Raw genomic sequence first — 19,933 nt, 5'->3', positions numbered from 1 at the left:
GAATTTTGTGATCTTCATTCCAGAGGTATTTGTGTCACACCACTTGTAAAGTCTTGTTTTGGCAGATTTGTTGGACTATGTAGCCAGGTGCATGACAGCCACTAATGTAATTTTCTTCTCAGTGGTAAAGAAAATTGTACCACTCTTAGGAAGCTCCTATGTCCAACAGCACTCTCATGCTCCTTTAAGCTCAAGTAATAAAAAGGACATTGCACTCATAGATCAACATAAGCAGTATCTTCCCAATGACAAACTTATCACAGGAGGTTGGCTTCAAGAGACTCTGTTTATTTACCTCTAAGCCAACCAATTCATTGCCAATGTTCCTCCCATTGATCTGCTCATATTAACTGACCTTCCAGTAAGTCTGGCAGAAAATTGATCTGTTGTTTTTCAACAATCCAAGAACAACATCAAAGGGTTTTTTCGCCTATTCCACACTGACGGTGCGTACTGGATTGGTTAGGGGGGTGCGGCGCACTTAGATGTCAGTATAGGCCTCCCTTTGGTTAGGGGCGGAAATGGGCAATTAGAAGCGACTGCGCATGCTCCTTTGGGCATCCTTAAAGGGTGATGGACCGCCTCTCTCCAGGAACTAGAGGTTTGAGCAACGTCGGGGATTGGAGAGAGGATGTCCATGGGAATCACCAGATCCAATTTCCCACAGGGATTGGAGGGTGAACTCCTCCCACACGAGATCCAATTTCCCACCGGATCCAATTTCCCACAGGGATTGGAGGGTGAACTCCTCCCACAAGGGGCGTGGCTTGGATCCAGGTGAAGGTGGTACCTTCACCTGGTTCAGCAAGGAGTTTTGCCCAATGTTGCCAAGGAAGTTTCTGGTAGGAATTTCCGCCCCGTTAGTTTTGGCCTCTGCAGGTCCTTAGTTATGTTTGAATTTAAATATCTAAATTTACATATTTAAATTTATTTAAATTTATGTTAATTTAATCAAATGACCCTTATTTAATCCACAATATGTCTCAGCGTCTTTACTCCGCTTCCAAGGCAATTCCACTTCTGCACATGCTCAGAATGAGGATTCAGCCCATAACACAGCTGTGCTTCAGGTGAAGAAATAAAGATCAGTATTAACCTGGGGACAGACGGGAGGGCTTTTTTCCAAGCAGAGGATGAGGAGAAGCCATCCAAGCACAGGAAAATACAATGAAAATTCAGAAAAATAGATGGTGGCATGCACGGACTGACACTGACAGAACCAGATCTGTGAGGCCATTGTCACATCACCAACGGGTTGCTAACAATTCAGGCAATCTGAGACCAATTGGGAGGAACCCACCCAGTGAAGGGCTATCAAAATTTTTACTACCACACTGTGGGCGTGGCTTATGCATCTTGTTTCAACATCTTTCAGTGCAAATTGGGTGCTCTGGGGTGGAACTCCAAATTTTGCTACCGGTACTGCGTACCTGACTGTACCCATAGGAGCCCATCACTGAACCCACTCCTGACTGAGTGGTCTCCTTACCTAGTACCAAATTTTGTATACATTCAGAAAATCCTCAATGTAAGACTGCAATTGAGCCCAAAATTTATGTTGCTAAGTGAGAAATTTGTTAAGAGTTTTCCCCCAATTTATGACTTTTCCCACCACATTTGTTGAGGGGAAATCGCTGCAATCCTTAAATTAGTAATAGGGTTGTTAAATGAATCTGTCTCCCCCAATGATTTTGCTTGTCAGAAGGTTACAATAGGGGGATCACATGACTCCAGGAGACCGCATCCATCATAAATGTGAGTTAGTTGAAAAGCATCGAAATGTAACTCACATGACTATAAGGATGCTGCAACAGTCGTAAGTGTGAAAAATTTTCATGTTACTTTTTTTTAATTACTAAGCAAGCCATTGTAAGTTGAGGACTACCTGTGTTTGTATGTCTGTATATATATAGGTATTGCTCAATTTACAATGAAATTTTTTTGTTGCCAAGCAAAGAAGTTGTTAATTTGAGTTTTGCCCCATTTATGATATTTTTTCGCTGTCCTTGTAAATGAATCTGGCAGTTGCTAAACAAATCTGGCTTCCCACATTGACTTCATTAGTCAGAATGCAGCAGGGAAGATTAGAAATGGCAATCACATGACTGAAGGACACTGCAACTGTCCTAAATACATATCAGTTGGCAAGCTGTCCAAACTTTGATCACCTGACCACAGGGACGCTGCAACAGTCCTCAGGGTGGAAACCGATCATAAGTCATTTTTGCAATGCCATTGTAACTACAATGATAAGTAAGGAAGGGAATGAGGAAAAATGTTGTCAGCTCCACCGGATAGACCAGAGCAGAAAACCAATTTGGGAGATGCTTTTCTTAGAGTGTCTTATGTCTACTTGTCTGTATATCAACTATCTATCTATCTATCTATCTATCTATCTATCTATCTATCTATCTATCTATCTATCTATCTATCTATCTGTTGGCCCAGCTCCTGCCCCAAGCAATGTGGAGGTGGATGTGGGGAAGACATCCACATGCCGCAGGCGTGTTTTGCTTCCAGTAGAATCTGTCTACTCTGACCAAGGAAGCGTGAATGACAGGGAAGAGGGGAGTTTGGCAGACAGCCCAGGAAGAGATCAATCATCTGTATCATCCCTGGATTCTGAACATGAATTAATGACACATCCATGCATGCATAGAGTGATGCATAGGAGACAACAACTGAAGGATTATTACAAGAGAAAATGAGGCCACCTGTAGTTGGGTGGGGCTGCTGTAATTAGTGCTACAGATAAAAGTGCAGCCTGGTGTTTTAGCCTCATGGCAGTTTATCTGATTCATTGTTTCATCAAGATTGTGGTTTTTTGCTGTGTGGACTCTCTGGACTTTAGAATTAGACCCAATTTCCCAGTTATTGGGTGAGCAATTGGATTGCATTTAACCTGTGCCTTGTGTGTACCAGAAAATCCCTTTAACATTTAAAAAGGGAACTGTTTCTGTTTTTCTGTTTATAAAAACGTTTGGTTTTTCCTTTTATTGTGTGTGTCTTTTTAGTATGTGTCTTCCTGGACTAATTACCCTGTAATTACAGGCGGTTGAAACATACCGGCAGAACACTATCTATCTATCTATCTATCTATCTATCTATCTATCTATCTATCTATCTATCTATCCATCTATTCTCTATCTATCTCTCTATCTTCATCATCATCATCATCTATCTCCATATCTATCTATCCATATCTAGCTTTCTGTCTGTCAATCTATTTATTATCTATCTATCTATCTATCTATCTATCTATCTATCTATCTATCTATTTCTATTAAGCAATTTCATATTTTGAAGAATGTTTTTGAACTGTGGACTATGAACTGTCATGTTTGTTTGCAGCTTTAAAACGGTTGACTATGTGTAATATGGTTGCTGGCTGTAATGAATTCAGATTAGAAGGGCCACAGGACCACAGAAGTGTTCCATGTGTATTTCCCAATGTTGAGGGGTTTCCCCTCCCCATTTTGGTAGAAGTCTCTCCTCCCTCCTGCCAGAAAGAAAATTCTCGGGAGCTTCTGGGAAGCAGAGATGGTCCCATCCATTTGGTTTTCTTACATATACAGTAGTCCCTCACTATACCGCACTTCACCTACTGTGGCTTCACTTCATCGCGGGTTTCTGAGGAAGTCGATCGGCAGATTTAAACAGCCCGCCGAACTCGATCGGCAGTTTAAAAAAAAAAAATCTAAAATTGTAAATACTGTATTTAAATACTGTATCTAAAATAAATACTGTGTGGGAAGGGTTTATGAACACTTAAAACAATGAAAACTTACCAAACAATTACAATATAAATACTTATATAAGTACTATCAGTCGATAAATTCCACATTGCGGATTTCACCTATCGCGGCCGGGTCTGGAACGTAACACCAGCGATAGGTGAGGGACTACTGTATACATAATCAATCAAGAAGAAAACCTTCTATGTACAAAGTCCACTCGTGCATTCTATAATTTTGTAAACAACAAACTCAAAGACTCCAGATCCCCCCCCCCCCCTAAAGGACCAAATGATAAAGATTACAATGATGAAACCTTTAAATTCTTCAGCTCAGCCTGTTAACAGTAATGGATCTTGTCCATCATTTCCTAGTCACATCTCAATAAATGATCTAATACAGATCGATTTTACAGAACAAAATGTTAAAAAGTCATTACACAACTTAAAACCATCTCTATCAATTGGACCCGATGGTCTATGTGCTTACTTCTTAAAAAAGCTCTCTTCTACCTTAGCCGAAACTCTAAGCATAATTTTTAATAAATCCTTCAGAACCAGGTGCCACCCAGTGTTCTCTCTAAATTTTTTTTTGGGGTGGGCGGAAAAGTATAGTGTCTGAGCGGCAGTCCCTTCGGGACTGGGCGACACAGAAATAATAATAAAATTTCCCTCTCGGCTTCTGGGCAGGTTTGGAAAACTCTGAGTTGATGATGATTTTTAAGTGAGCGATTGCTCACTGCTCAGCTTAGAAGGAACTATGGTGCCACCATCTTGGATTTTGCTTCTCCGCATGTACAGAAGTAATTTTTTTATTGTTGCGGTGCACATAAGTGGCTGGCATGACCCGACAGCAAACCAGCAGCAAAAGGATCCAGAACCCACACCGGGTCCTTGGTGATGTCCTATATGAAAGTGAAATTTGGAGTGATGGGGTCCTGAATCTCCCCAGGCTGAATCCAAAATTTGAGAGAGAGGCTGGCTCATGGTCACAGAAAGAACTTGCATGGCTAAAGTCGGATTAGAACTCACTGGTTTTCTAGTTTCTAGCCAGGTACGTTAATCTGTACACCAAAATGGCTCTCTAATGATCTATTAATAACATACTATGTTTAAAGCCAGAATTATTGCCAATGTCATAATATGGTCTACATAAATTTATTAATTTATTTGTTTATTAATTGGATTTATATGCTGCCGCTCTCCAAATGATGTGTAAGAGAAAGGAAAGAAAGTATACAGGTAACAATCGGAGCCAAATCTAGTCTGTATACAAAGAACGAATTCTGCTCACTAAGAGAATCGGCAGGTATATTAATATATTGTAATTCTGTATCACTGCTGCCACCTCCGTGACCCCATGAGTCATTCTGAAAAGTTTGGGAGGATAGGAAAAAGGACGGCAGTTTTGCAAACTCCAGAGTATATAGAGAGAAAAGGAAGAAGGGGTTGCAAATGGGAAGCCCAAAGCTCTTGGGCTTCAAAACTACAAGTCCAGATCAGTTAAAAACAGGTTTTTTTTAAAAAAGTTTCATTTCAGATACATTGCAAGTATAGTTTCAAGCAAATGGACAATGCAAAATAGAAGAAAATTTATGTTTCACAGTTCCCCCATGCTAAAAAATGTTCTCTGTTTCGAATAGGATTTGTTCAAAATGAATTGGGTGACCACAGGTTACATACACCTGTTTGGTTATTGTGTGCCATAGTAAGAGCAGAAATAAGGACTGCCACCAATATAGAGACAACCAGTAGTGGATTCTTATTGGTACGGTAGAAGATAGCGCATTGGTAGTGCATGGTGTGCTGTGTGCACCATTTCTCTTGTGTGTGTGCACGTTGCAGCATATTTTTGCTTCATGCACTTGCACAGAAGCAAAATTTTATGAGGGGATGCAAGCACATGCGAGATTTTGCTAATTTTTTGCAGTCGTTAAATGAATCCTGCAGTCGTTTAGGAAATCTGGCTTCCCCCATTGACTTTGTTTGTCAGAACCCAGCTGGGAAGATTAGAAATGGTAATCACATGTCTGAAGGACAGATAAATACAAAACAAAACAAAAAAGGTGCTGAAAGCTGATGCGTGTGTGCATCCCCTTGCAAGATTTCAGCGCATTTTTGCTTCTGGCTCATGCGCAGGAGCAAAAACATTCTGGGACATGCTTGAGCGCATGGAAGAGAAGTAAGCTGCATGTGCAGTGCACCAGTAGCAGCGGTAATGGAAATCCATCCTGGAAACAACCAATCAGATATTTTTATTACCTTCTCCTTCACTGACACTTCTCAGAAAATGTCAATAAACCCCTTTGTCTTGCATTCAATAGTCAGTATATCCGTTCATGAATCCTCAATGTTTTCAGCTATTGCTGGAAGGTTAAAACTTCTGAGTTAGTCCTTCATATATCCAGTAGGGTATTCCCAGCAAGATCATGAAATGTGCTGTCACAGGAACTTATGGTGCCAATCCAACTATAACTCAATTCTTAAGAGAAGAGAGTAAATGCATAAAATACAGAAGACATTGCCCTTAGTAAATCTTCCCACTCAGACTCAGGTCCATAGAAAGACATAATGAAATACTACAGATTACCCCTAAACTGAAAGTAAGTTGTTAGTAATGTTTTGATAGTACAGTATCCAGATTTTGATTGTATTTTCCGCTGAAGCATAAAACCCAGTGCATTACAAATAGATTCTATTTTATGCCCAAGATTCGAACAGATTTTTTATAGGAAGCTCATCTTGTTTTTCGTTTTCTAGTTTTGAGAGTATCCTGCAGTTTTAAAGCAATTGAGAGAATGTGAAAAATGTAGCAGCTTTGGATGAGTATCCGGGCGTTGGATGTCATCCATTCTGGTATCTGAAAAACTACAAGATTTTTAACTATTACATTTTCAAGCTAATCTTCCTTTCTTTAGAATTATAAAATCTAGTGTGTTTTTTTTCTAGAAAAGACAGCTGGATGATGACTTGGGATGTGAATGAGGAATTGGACAACCATTTTTCTGAAATGATATAGGGTTTCCTGCTTGAGCGGGGAGTTGGACTAGAAGACCTCAAAGGTTCCTCCCAACTCTGTTATTCTGTTAATCAAAGTTCTCCATCCCTTTCCCTTCTTGATCAGTGATCCCACAGCAGAAGAAGCACTTCCCTGAATATAAATACATACACATAAGAGATGGGAAGGATAAGAAAACAGATCCACACAGACAGAAGAAATTAGCCATTGGTAAACTGTTCCTCCTGGGTAACACAGGGTCAGTTCTATCAGGAAAGCAGCCTTAGAACAATGCAGATCAAAGTGGTTTCATACTTACCCTCTGGGTGAAAAAAATTGTCAATGTGTAGAGCTCTTAGTTAGAGGAGAAATGAAAGTTTGGATGTCTTCTGATCACTTTCATTCATAGAGCTATTTATACCCTAAAATGTGTTTCATTTCAGAATAGAAGCATTGGAATAAAGCCTCTTGAGCTTTTATCACTGCACAAGAGACTTTTATGAAGGCATGTCCAGGTACCTCATATCAGATCCTCCCCTTTCTCCATGGACTTTAGCTTCTACGTGGAATGTCTCCTTTTTAAAATTTACAATTCCTTATTTTAGAAGAATAAACTGATCTTCTAAGGTGAGCGTGGATCTGAGTGGATATTAATGGAGACTGTATTCCAAAAATCTGAATCTTCTATGTGGCTGAAAAATGGTGTGTGCTATATAGACCAATGTGCCAAAAGTAGTTGAGACCAGAAAGGAAACAAATTGGGACTTAATTTAAATGCTAATTTATTTAAAATTGTAAAATTAAATTAATTAAAGTTATAATTTACAGATCACTTTTAAAAGAACTCTGGATTCTTAGTGGTATCAATGAGAATGGTCATTTTTTTAAAAAAAATAATTTTTATTGAGTTCAAAACAAACCTACATACAAAATACAAATACAAAATATAGATATTTTTATTTATTTATTTATTAGATTTCTATGCTGCCCTTCTCAAAGTGACTCAGGACGGCGTACAAATAATATAAATCCTGGGCCTAGAAAGCTTAGAACTAAGACACCTTAAACAAGGTCTAAGTATTGCCCAGAAGATCATATGCTGCAACGTCCTGCCTGTCGGCGACTACTTCAGCTTCAACCACAACACAAGAGCACACAACAGATTTAAATTTAATATTAACCGTTCCAAACTTGACTGTAAAAAATATGACTTCAGTAACCGAGTTGTCGAAGCGTGGAACTCATTACCGGACTCCATAGTGTCATCCCCAAACCCCCAACACTTTACCCTTGAATTATCCACGGTTGACCTATCCAGATTCCTAAGGGGCGAGTACAAGTCACTAGAGTGCCTTCTGTCTCCTGTCCTATTGCTCTCCTATATCTCCTATACCTTTCTTCTATTCCTATATCTCTTCTTATATTCTTTCATTCCTATATCTTCTTTTCTATTCTTTCTTAGATATTATATTATATTCTTTCTTAGATTCTTTCTTACTTCCTCAGTTCAATCCAACCTCAATCCATTCCAATTTAAATTCAACTCTACTCAGTCCAACTTCAACCCAGAACCCAAACTCAATCTCAAATGTAAACTAATCAATGCAAGAAGTATAATTAACAAGTTATCTGAATTCCTCCTCCTTCTAGACGCCAACTTATTTGATTTGATCTTTGTCTGTGAAACATGGCTAAATAATTCCTATCCTGACTCCATCATCACATCAAGTAACTACCTTGTCCTTTGGTCTGACCGTAAATCCCGCAGAGGAGATGGTGTAGCCATATTCTACAAAAAATCACTCAATCTAAAAAACATCCAAGTTGCACATGATCTTATCCTCCCAGAAACCATTATATGAGATCTTTCCCTCAATGAGTAGAAGTGACACTGGCAGCATTTATGCTTCTGGCAGCACCCATTCACCTAGCTACCAAGCCTGAGGCAGGGGGGTGCAACCCAGGAAGGAAACATGAAGGTTATAAGTCAAAGACAACAGTTCATTTGAATGATGATGATAGTTCAAGCAACTCCCACCCGATCACATGGTCAACAAGCCACTCCTACCCAGTCACATGACCATTAAGCCACACCCACAAAATAAGTCTCACCCACAGTGTGGCAGTAAAATTTTTTGCTGTCCATTACTGCTTCCATCAGAGATAACCATTTGGGGAATTGGGTATAACATTTTATTATATCCAGTCAATCTTTTATCAGTGACCCTCTTACATGGTGTTTTCTAAAGTAATTATGAATTTTGTGATCTTCATTCCAGAGGTATTTGTGTCACACCACTTGTAAAGTCTTGTTTTGGCAGATTTGTTGGACTATGTAGCCAGGTGCATGACAGCCACTAATGTAATTTTCTTCTCAGTGGTAAAGAAAATTGTACCACTCTTAGGAAGCTCCTATGTCCAACAGCACTCTCATGCTCCTTTAAGCTCAAGTAATAAAAAGGACATTGCACTCATAGATCAACATAAGCAGTATCTTCCCAATGACAAACTTATCACAGGAGGTTGGCTTCAAGAGACTCTGTTTATTTACCTCTAAGCCAACCAATTCATTGCCAATGTTCCTCCCATTGATCTGCTCATATTAACTGACCTTCCAGTAAGTCTGGCAGAAAATTGATCTGTTGTTTTTCAACAATCCAAGAACAACATCAAAGGGTTTTTTTAAAAAAAACTGTGGACCATTTTCAAAAACTTTTGGAAATACCCCATCCAGATAGTCACTGGTTCCACAATGTGAAATTTATCCTAAATAGGAGTGGATCAGCTTACCCAGACATATAAAAGCAAACATTTATCATTCAGTAATGAAAAGAGAGCATCGATTGACCTCTGCAATCCAGAGCTTACGTGACAAATCAAATTCATATCATGCAGGGAATATGAATCTATCCCACAGGTTTAATCATTTTCACCACCCAACCTTAAATATTAAAACTCCAGGGCCAAATAGTGGGTGCTAAATCCTGTTGCTACTGTGCATGAACAGAAGCATCTCTGGCTGGTGGATGGAGCATCCCACTGCAGCTATCATATTCACAGAACCAGGCTGAACCCGGAGCAACCCGCCACTGTCAGGCAGTGAAGGGCTATCAATATTTTTACTACCACACTGTGGATGTGACTTATGCAGGATGCCCTGCATTTTCTGTCAACATCTTTCAGTGCAAATTGGGTGCTCTGGAGTGGAGCTCCATTTTTGCTACCCCACTGCGTTCCCCATGGTCCGGGCAGTAGCCCACCCTTGCTGCTGAGCCGCTTTTAACACAGCTCTGAACTTCCAAACATACCCAAGGCTTTTGGATCTCATAAGGCTTGTCATCCTTAAATACTACCTAGAGATTCTTATAATGAAATAGAGGAAAGTTGCATTCTTCATCCAAGCTTCCAGATTATTCTTCAGGAGGGGAGTTTCACTTCTCTGCTTCTCATATAAATCCATTCAAATGAATAGGGACATAAAATTCACAGGTTACAGTAATACCGAGCCAGTGACTTATCACTGACGGGTTTCGCTGCAGCACCGGGGAAACGTGGGCCCCGGCATAGCTGCTATCTTGTGGGCCGGGATCTCACAATATTTCGCGAGATCCTGGCGAGGTCCAGCATCGGCGCAGGCCGATGACATCACCTGGGGGCGTGGCCTGCCAGCCCTTTATAAAGGGCTGTGCAGGCTTGGGGCCTCCATTTTGCCCTAGGCTCGAGCAGGCGAACACCTCAGTGTTTGCTGAAGAAACAGCAGCCATTTTAAGTGGCCTCGTGGCGCCATTTTAGGGGGCGAGAAGACCGGGCCTATAGGCCTTGGCTTCCCCTTGGGAGGGATTCTTCGGGCCGGTCTGGCCTACTTGGGGAGGACTCCACCAGGGAGGGGATCCTGCTATAAGCCTTGCTGTGGCTAGGCCCTTTGGGCAGCCTGTTGCCCTCTTTGTCCTTGTTAGGCCTGGGGGGTGGGACTGGGTGTGAGGGCTTCATGGCCCTGCTTTCAATTGAGGGCCGGACTCTTTAGCTGGCTCTGCACCTTTAGGCCTGGTGTGAGAGCTTCACGGCCCCGCTTTCAATTGAGGGCCGGACTTTTTATCCAGCTCCGCACCCCTCTCCCACTTGTGAGGGGAGGTTTTCTTTTTAACTTTTAGCTAAGATAGGAAGTAAGGGTACTGGGCATGGCCCCTAAAAGGCAAAAGGCCTTGCCTCCCACCCCAGAGCTGGCTGCCAGGCCACAAATGGTTTTACAGCTCTTGGTCAGGGCTCGGCTGGCTAATGAGGAGGCCCAGAACAGGGCCAGGAGGGCAGGAGCAGGCCCTGGGGCCCACCGGTGAGCGACTCATCTTTGCCTACTTCTTCCTGGTCCAGGGTCATCGAACGTCTGGATGAGTTGGACACCAGGTGGCGGTCCGTCTACGGGCCTGGTGGCATAAAATAAAATAAATAAAATAAAATAAAATAAAATAAAATAAAATAAAATAAAATAAAATAAAATAAAATAAAATAAAATAAAATAAAATAAAATAAAATAAAATAAAATAAAATAAAATAAAATAAAATAAAATAAAATAAAATAAAATAAAATAAAATAAAATAAAATAAAATAAAATAAAATAAAATAAAATAAAATAAAATAAAATAAAATAAAATAAAATAAAATAAAATAATAAAATAGTAAAGTAAGGTAAGGTAAGGTAAGGTAAGGTAAGGTAATGAAATGAAATGAAATGAAATGAAATGAAATGAAATGAAATGAAATAATAGTGCCCAGCACTGTTAAACTTTTTACTAAGTCTGCACTTCTACTTCTACTAGTTTTTTTCTCATCATTCCTATCATCCCATCCCTCCCACTTAGGACTGTATGTCTGTAACTTGTTGCTTGTATCCTAAGATTTTTATTAATATTGATTGTTTCTTCATTGCTTATTTGACCCCTATGACAATCATTAAGTGTTGTACCTCATGATTCTTGACAAATCTATATTTATTTTATGTACACTGAGAGCATAGGCACCAAGACAAATTCCAATCACACTTGGCCAATAAAGAATTCTATTCTATTCTGTTCTATCTGAGGGCATTTGAGGTGTTGCCCTATGTCAGTTCCACACATATGCATACATTGACCAAATGACTTTTAGCCTACTTTCCAGCTGTTTTCACTCTCCCCAGGCTTCAGGAAAGCCTCCTGAACTCTAGGGATGGCAAAAAATGGTCCAATACATCCCAGACTGCGGGAAAGCTTCCTGAAGCATGGGGACAAAAAAAAATGACCCAATGGCCCAACCAGAAGTTAATTGCTGAACTTCTGGCTAGCCTTTTAGGCCATTTTTCACTCTCCCTGGGCTTCAGGAGGCTTTCCTAAACCGTAGGGACAGGGAAAAGCAGCCCCACCACCCAACCAGAAGGGTTTTTTTACAAACTTCCGGTTGGCCTGTTGGGCCACTCTTCACTCTCCCCAGACTTTCCTGAACCATGGGGATGATCGAAAAATGACCCAAATAAAAAATAAATAAAGATAATGAAATAAATTTAAATAGGGGTATAGGAGAGTTGAAGGCAAGAGGGATAACTAAGATAGAACAGTTATATGAGGAGGGTGGGAGGCCAAGTAGAAATCGTATAGAATGGTGGCTGGGTAAGGGAAGATGGCTACAAATAAATGCAATATGTAAATATCTGAATGAAAGGGGGAATAAAGAAGCACTATTTAGGGAGGAGATAGAGCTCCTAATAAGAGAAAAAACTGAGGGTACTAAGGCGCAAGCAAGCAATATATATATAAGATGTTACTGAAGTCAGATGGGATGTGATCCAAGGATTGACTAAATGGTGGCAAAATGAGATACAAGTAGAGGTGCAAGAGATGGAAAATACAGTAGAGAATATAAGGAAAATCAAGAATACAAGAGTTAGGGAAATGAGAAGGGAAATATTACATAAGTAGTATTATACACCCATTCAACTTGCACACTTTCAGCAGAACGTTAAAGGTATCTGTTGGCATGGGTGCCAAGATAAAGGAGTGTTTATGCATATGCTCTGGGAATGCCCAGCGGTGCAGAACTTTTGGCAAAAAGTGCAAGAGGATATTAATAGGATATTAAATATAAGATGGACGATTACTAAGGAAATAGCAGTATTAGTAAAAAGTAGTGAGATGGGAGAATAGAGAGAAATAAAACAAGCAGCGATAGAAAGCGCTCAGGCAGTAATAGTCTTGGGGTGGAAAGACGCAACAAAATGGACAATGCAAAATTGGTATAGGTATATGGTGGACCACATTCAATTCAAGATTATGGATAAAAGGATGAATTCGATGAATGAAACTGATTTGCAACAGCTGATGGGGCGATAGGACAAGGTAAGATGTTATATGGTGAGTAGGATCAGAGACCAAGCTATCAGAAACAAGTTGGAATCACTCTATAATATGTAAAGAAATATTTCACTCTTGGGTTTAAATGATTTATACAAGAAATACCCCCAATTGGTGGTGGGGTATGATTGATTGCCTGGTGGTGGGATCACTGAGCACATGTTATATGTTATATGCTGGGTGTGTGTTTTATATTGTAAAAATCAATAAAAAATATTAATTAAAAAAAGACCCTGCATGAGCAAGTATTTGGTCCTTCAGTTTTTGCTGCCTTTGAGTCAAAATGCCAAGTGTCTCATCTGCAGCTTCTTGCTGTCTTTCCAAGTTTTCAACAGGTTCCAGTTGTGCAGTGACTCCAGATCTTACTGGAGCTTGGTGACAGATCAGATTTTGGTGTTTCTATTTTGCAAATTTTCTGTATTTCTACTAATTCGACTTCACTGAACATTTGGTTCCTGATTATGAGTCGTCGCTGATCAGCCAAAGTTCCATTATTTTTGAGTCTGCATGTTCTTGTTTCCATAATTGGTACATCCATCTTTGATATCCACGTTTTTCAGGCTCCGAGTTGTAATAACACTTCATGATTGTGCGATTCTCTGACATTGAGAATTTCTGCCGCTTTTTGATTTGTAAGCTTTGTTTGTTTTGTTCCTGTAGCTCATTTGTCGACAAATTGACCTTCCACTTTGTTCTGCTGATCTTCCTGCATGTATTATGAGTCACTTTGGCGTATGTTATTATTCATCTAGAGTCCATCTTAGAGTTAGAGAAAATTGTAGCATTGTTAGCATAGTCTTATGTTAGATATTCCACCAATTGGAAGCAGTAGGTCTCAGGCTCCTTTAAGCCAAGAAACAAAAAATGATTCAGCTCTCAAAGATCAACAAAAATAGTGAATTCCTAATAACAAACTTAATATGGAAGGAATTTTTTCAAAAGACTCTATTTTCCCCTAAGCCAAGTAATTATTTGCCAATGTCCAGCCTTTGACCTGTCATATTAACTAATTTTCCCGAAACACTGGCAGAAAATCGATCTGTTTTTTAAAATGTGGACTTTTTCCAAGGACTTTTGGAATTACCCCATCCAGATATTTACTAATCCCACAAAATAAAATCTATCCTAAATAGGATTAGGTCAGCTCACACAGACATATAGAAATCAAGACTTTAATATTTAGCAATGAAAAGAGAGTGCCAATTGACCTCTGAAATCCAAAGTCTACCTGGACTAAAAAATATTGGTTGATCATTGTGAAAGATCCTGATTAATTTAATGCAAGGTGCTGAAGACAGAGGAAGGATCGTTGTGAAAGATCCTGATTAATTTAATGCAAGATGCTGTAGAAAGAAGTAGAAATCTCTGCCACCTTCATATATATATATTTACAAAGCTTTTATCACCCTCTCTAAGCAATTTACAGAATCAGCATATTGCCCCTTCATTTTACCTATCTCAGAAGGATGGAAGACTGACTCAACCTTGAGTCTGGTGAGATTTGAACTGCCAAATTGCAGTCAACCAGCAGTCAGCAGAAGTAGTCTGCAGTACTGCACTTGAACCACCCCACCACTGCAGCTCAGAAATAGAGAATTTACTAAATTGTCTGAGCATCAACCAAAGATAAACTTTTCCCTTTTGATGAACACCAAAAATCATGGAGAAGAAGTCCCAAGAGAAACTGTTCCCAAGCTATTGTACCTGTGTTTCCTCAGCTAAATCAGAGAGGTGGGAATTGGTTATGGATTGATAAAAAAGAAGGCAAGATATGGAAGCACTATGTATATATTTGCTGAATAAATTTGACTCTGGTGGAATTTTAACTGAATTTTATCAAATCAGAGAAGCTCTCTAATCCATCTTCCCATTAATGCTTTGATCTCTCTGTCACACAAAAAAAAATTACAGTATTTGGCTAAAAGAAACAAAACTATGACTTAGTGTTCTTCCATATCTGATGGAAAATCTTATAAGAGAAAGAAGACTGTGTTGATTTCATTGGAAATTTCCTAGCCTTTTTAGAAATGAGTTGATTCTATATAACTTAATGAGAATTATATTTGGATTCTAAACTCTTATTCTCAGCTAAGGTCAAAAGCAATAAGAAAGATTAATAAGTTTGCTTCTTTTCCTGATTCTCTAGAAAATTAATTTTCAAGTTAAGAATTTATAATTGGGAACTGTTGATCCACGGAGACCTTTCAGTTTACATTGTTTTATTAAAGGCTTTAAAGAAATTAAGAAGTATGTCTATGGAGATTCCAAGTCAACCAGGTCATGGTTGTCCCAAAGGTGTTTTTTCAAAAGGCAATTGAACTTTCTGTTTTTTGTTTGGAAGATGTTTCACTTCCCATCCAAGAAGTCACCCTGAGTCCTTCAGGATTGGGCGGCATAGAAGTTGAATAAATAAATAAATAATTTTCTTCAAAGAAAAACAAGAAAGTCCAGTTGCCTCTTGAAAAATACTTCTGGAACAAATTAAGTAGTAGTTGGGGAACCTTAGAATGGCTTAGTAAAATTTGTATCATATCATTATGTATTACCAAATTCCTACATTTCTTCTATTTCATCTTTCCTATGAAGTTTAATGTCAGGGGTCTTGCCTAGGTCACCAATTTAAGTCTCAATTTAAATCATGCTAAAGAAAAAAAATCAATAAAAATAAATAATCACCATTAATGAAAATCTCATTAATTTCAGTCTGTCTGTTGAAAATAGAACTGGATTTCAATTACATTATCTTATTTTCACATTTCTATCTCCTTTTTACGGTTTTATTCTTTGTACTTATTTCGATGGAGAATTGCGAAGAATTAAAATTGAAAAATAGTTACAATGAAAGAATTGTTACTGATTATCACAATTGGTGTCGAAACTTCATGTTGCTAGGCATGGAATTTGTCAAGTGACAAGTTATGTTTGATTTTATGACCTTTTTGCCATGGTTGTTAAGCAAATCACCATTATTATCATGTAAATCCAGCTTTCCCAACTGACTTTGTTGGCAGTCCCCTGGGAAGAATGCAAGTGATGATTATGTGACCCTGGGACATTGCAATCATTGTGAAAACATCCTGGTTGCCAATCTCTTGAATTTTGATCACGTAACCTGATGCTGCAACGATCATAAATGTGAGGACAGGTCATAAGTCACTTTTTTGGCACTGTTGTAATTCAGGTAAATAATAATTGAATAGTTGTGAATGGCATAAATCAATTATTTATTAATTTATTATTTATTTATCTATTAATTGGATTGCTATTACCTGTACTTACTAGAAATATTTACTCATTTAATAAATATTAAATATAAAAAATATAGCAGAGCAAGAGTAATTATTTATTTATTTTATTTATTTATTTGTCCAATACACAATACATATTGAAGAGAATAGACATGTAGTAATATATATAAAGAAAAGGATAGAAGAAAAGATATAAAAATAGAGGAGAAGATATATGAAAGGAAGAAAAGATATATGAAATAAAGGAGAGACAATTGGACAGGGGACGAAAGGCACACTGGTGCACTTATGTACAGCCCTTAATGACATAGAAACATAGAAACATGACCTCTTAGGAACCTGGAGAGGTCAATTGTGGATAGTCTAAGGGAAAAATGTTGGGGGTTAGGGGTTGACACTACTGAGTCCGGTAATGAGTTCCACGCTTCGACAACTCGATTGCTAAAGTCATATTTTTTACAGTCAAGTTTGGAGTGGTTAATATTAAGTTTGAATCTGTTGCGTGCTCTTGTGTTGTTGCGGTTGAAGCTGAAGTAGTCACTGACAAGCAGGACGTGGCAGCATATGATCTTGTGGGCAATACTTAGATCATGTTTTAGGTGTCGTAGTTCTAAACTTTCTAGATCCAGTATTGTTAGTCTATTTTCGTAGGGTATTCTGTTTCGAGCGGAGGAGTGAAGGGTTCTTCTGGTGAAGTGTCTGAGATGCGGTATGGATTCCAGACAAATGAGCTGTATTCAAGGATGGGTCTGGCAAAAGTTTTGTAGGCTCTGGTGAGTAGTGTGAGATTGCCAGAGCAGAAGCTGCGTAGGATCAGGTTAACAACTCTAGAAACCTTTTTGGCGATATTGTTGCAGTGGGCTTTGGCACTTAGGTCATTTGATATTAGTATTCCAAGGTCTTTTACTGAGTGGTGGTTGACTGTGAGATTTTGTTTATTCAGTTTATATATGAGGTTCGGGTTCTTTTTGCCAATGTGGAGGATAGAGCATTTATTGGTTGATATTTGAAGTTGCCAGGTGTTAGACCAATCTGAGACAAAGTTGAGGTCTTTTTGGAGAGTAGATGTGTTATCCATGGTGTTGAAAAGTTTTATATCATTGGCGAAAAGAACACAGTTGCTTGTGATGTGATTTCAGAGGTTGTTGATGTAGAGAATGAAGAGAGTAAGTCCTAGTACGCTGCCCTGGGGAATGCCACTTTTGACAGGGATGGGGGTGGAAATGGCGTTTCCAATTTTGACAATTTGTTGTCTGTTTGACAGGCATGCAGTAATCCAGCTGTGGAGGAATCCTGAGATGCCATAGGATTTGAGTTTTAGGAGTAGTTTGTCATGGACCACTGAGTTGAAGGCTTTGAAAAGTCAATATAAATTGTATCAATGGATTTTTGTCTTCGGAGAGGGGCGGCATACAAATCTAATAAATTATTATTATTATTATTATTATTATTATTATTATTATTATTATTGATCTAGCTGGGTAGTCCATATGTTTTTGCAGTGAAGTAGTTGTAGGTAGCAGGATAATTTCTTTCTGAATCCAAATTGTTTGTTAGAGAGTAGGTTATTAGATTCTAAGTAAAGGGTGATAGATTGATTTATAATTGATTCCATGATTTTACATGAGATGCAACATAATGATATTGGTCTGTAATTGTCAACGAGAGAAGGGTCTCCTTTTTTGAAGATGGGGATGACTACTGCTTTTGACCATAGTTTGGGGAGTGTGCTGCTATTACAGAAGAGAGCTTTTTTAGGAAGTATGCACAAAGACCATCTGGTCTGACTGATAGGGAAGGTTTGAGGCCACAGACTGCTTTTTCCATGTGGTCTACAGTGAAGTCTATTTGGGTTAGGTTGTTGAGAGAGTTTGAGGTGCGATTTGCAAAGATGGGGGATGAACCATTACTGTTAACAAAGACAGAGCCAAAGAAAGAGTTGAAGAGGTTAGCTTTGGATGGATCATCGTGGTATTCTTTGTTGTTGGGTCCTATGAGAGGTGGAATAGGTCTAGAGTCATTGAGTTTGTTGCTGACGAAGTTGTAGAAGGCTCGGTTAGATTTGGTGCGAAGGAGGTTTTCCTCTTGTTTGCTGTGATAGTTGAGACATTATGCTTTTATTTGCTGGCATATGCTTTTGTAGCAGCTTTTGAAGTTGGTTACTTGGCCTTTTTTGCTTTTATGCCAGAGAGATCTTTTTTTGGTTTGCAGTTTCTTTATCAAGACAGGTAAGTTATTTTTCCTTTTACCTCTGGATGAATTGAGTGGCACATGTAGTCTGATAAGTCTTTTAATTTGGAGTAAGAATGTGTTGTAGAGATCATCAATAGTGTTGCAGTTAGAAAGCAAAGATTGCCAGTTAAGAATTGAGAGATTGGCATCTATGAGTTCATAGTTGGCTTTCCTAAAATTGTACTTAAGTGTCACGTTATTCAGGTGAGTGTCAGAATGGTGTAGATTGAGGTTGAAGTTAATCATACTATGATCGCTGTTGGAGAAGGGTTCTTTTATATGCAGTATATAGACAGCGCTTTTGCTATTACAGAATATGTGGGCAAGACAGCTGTTGAGTCTGGTATTGTTTGATACTAATTGGTCAAGTCCCAGGCTGGTGACAGTGTTGTAAAGGGCAGTATGTATAGGTTCTGTGGAGTATTTGTTTAAGGTCCAGTTGATGTGTGGTAGGTTGAGGTCACCAAGGAAGATAATGGGATAGGGGCAGGAGGTTGCCCACATTAGTAGAGAGGTTAATTTTGTTGCATGGGCAATGATGTAGTCTGGAGCTCTGTAGCAAAGTAGGAAGTGGAGTGTGGTATTGAGGGAAATATCACATATAATGGTTTCAGGAAGGATAAGATCATGTGCAACTTGGATGTTTTTTTGATTGAGTGAATTTATTAAAGAATATAGCTACACCATTTCCTCTGCGGGGTTCACGGTCAGACCGGAAAGCAAGGTAGTTACTTGGTGTGATGATGGAGTCAGGAGAGGATGTATTCAGCCATGTTTCACAGACAAAGATTATGTCAATATGTTGGTGCCAAGTAGGAGGAGGAATTCAGACAACTTGTTGATTATACTTCTTGCATTGATTAGTTTACATTTGAGATTGAATTTATGTTCGGGAATGAAATTGGATTGAGTTGAATTGAAATTGGATTGAATTGAGGTAGTAAGGGGTGCACTTTCCTATTCTTTGTTGGAAGTGCTGGGGATGTCCATATGTTGATAATGGATGGTAGGTAGAGAAGTATAGGATGGCTGAGGAGGGACGGTGGGTTGGGAGATGAAGGGAGGGTTGTGGGGTGGCAAGAGTGTGTGTGGGAGAGAGAGACTGACCCAAACACATCTAGTAATCTTCCTTCCTGGGACCGGGATGAATTTGAACCTCAGTCTCCCCACTCCTAGATCACCACTACACCACATTAGCATCAGAATGGGGAGGAAAGCATAAGTTACTTTTATTTCATAAAATATGAACAGATTTAATAAAATAATGTGTGCCCTTCTTCATCCCAAATATTTTAATTAGAGGCTGAAATATCAAAGCCTAACACTTTTAATATGTATCAT

The sequence above is a fragment of the Erythrolamprus reginae genome, chromosome Z (genome assembly GCF_031021105.1).
Source record: "Erythrolamprus reginae isolate rEryReg1 chromosome Z, rEryReg1.hap1, whole genome shotgun sequence".
NCBI classification, from domain to species: Eukaryota; Metazoa; Chordata; class Lepidosauria; order Squamata; family Dipsadidae; genus Erythrolamprus; species Erythrolamprus reginae.
This window is presented reverse-complemented; position numbering follows the sequence as displayed.